Below are 1163 nucleotides of genomic sequence, written 5' to 3' on the forward strand. Positions count from 1 at the left end.
CACGGAGCAGGCCCAAAGGCAGTGGCCCCGGTGTGCCCCAGCAGACCCAGATCCCCTTCCTCGCAGCCACGCAGCCGAGCCGAGGGAGGGCACAAGATCCTGTGTGTGCCACAGGGCAGCAGGCAGCGTGGTGTGAGAATGGCGTTCGGTTTTGGGGACCTTGTCCTGCCGCTTTAGCTGTGGAGGAGTCGGGAAGCACACAGCTGTGCCTGCAACGGGGAGGGCAACTTGTGCTGCTTGTCCTTACGTGGGAGCAGGATGGAGAATTGCAGAAGGGTTAGTGGAGACCTCCCGAGCTGCAGCTCGTGCCTGTTGACCTGTCTTATATCATTAGGCACCACCAAAAAGTGATTTGTTTTGTTGTCTTTGTAGCAACTCCAGGTTGCTGTTAGATCCTTCTTAGCTGCTTCTTGGCCACACTCAACCAGCCTTCCTCATAATTTCCTTGTAGGACCTTGTTGCTTGAATGTCTTAAGGTTTATGTTGGCCTGGTCTTCCAAAATATCAAGGCCCCTCTGGGTTGGAGCTCTGCTACTTGTATTAGCTGCTTTTTTGGGAGTTATCTGCAAATTTGCAGGTCGGGGATCCTCTTGATCATGTCTCATCAGGTGCATTTCAGGAAAGAGGAAAGAGAAATAGCAACATTTATATCCTGCCAAGGAGCTACATGATAGCTTAGGTTGGTGCTCAGGTGATGGCCTTGCACATGAGCCCGTGTCCCTGAGGCTGCTGATTTCCCAGCCTCTGTGACCGTACCTGCAGGTCTGGAGGAGACCGAGGTGCCCAGGTACTGGGGGAACCTATGGGTGGTTGACCAGGCAAGGCACAAACCAATGATGCTGTGGGGACACTGTGCCAGAGCTCACTATTTGACGGTGTCAGGGATCAGCTCCTTCTGTTTGGGCAACCCTGACTATACCCCTACCCTGTGGTGGCAGAAATGGAAGAGGTGTTCAGAGGGGGAGAATCTGGAGCTGTTTCCAGCTGGAGTAACAACCTGTACAATCTCCAGCCGCCCTGGCCGTTGCTGCGCTGCCCTGTCAAGGGGTAATAGCAGGACTGTGATCTCAGGAGGTGTGGGTGCCATGAGCAGCTCTGTAAGCGCCGGCTCCCATCATTGTCCTGCTTCCTCCCTTTTCCTGGCACAGAAAGGAGCTGTGAGG

Source organism: Apaloderma vittatum, unplaced genomic scaffold (assembly GCF_000703405.1).
Source record: "Apaloderma vittatum isolate BGI_N311 unplaced genomic scaffold, ASM70340v1 scaffold27024, whole genome shotgun sequence".
Taxonomy (NCBI): domain Eukaryota; kingdom Metazoa; phylum Chordata; class Aves; order Trogoniformes; family Trogonidae; genus Apaloderma; species Apaloderma vittatum.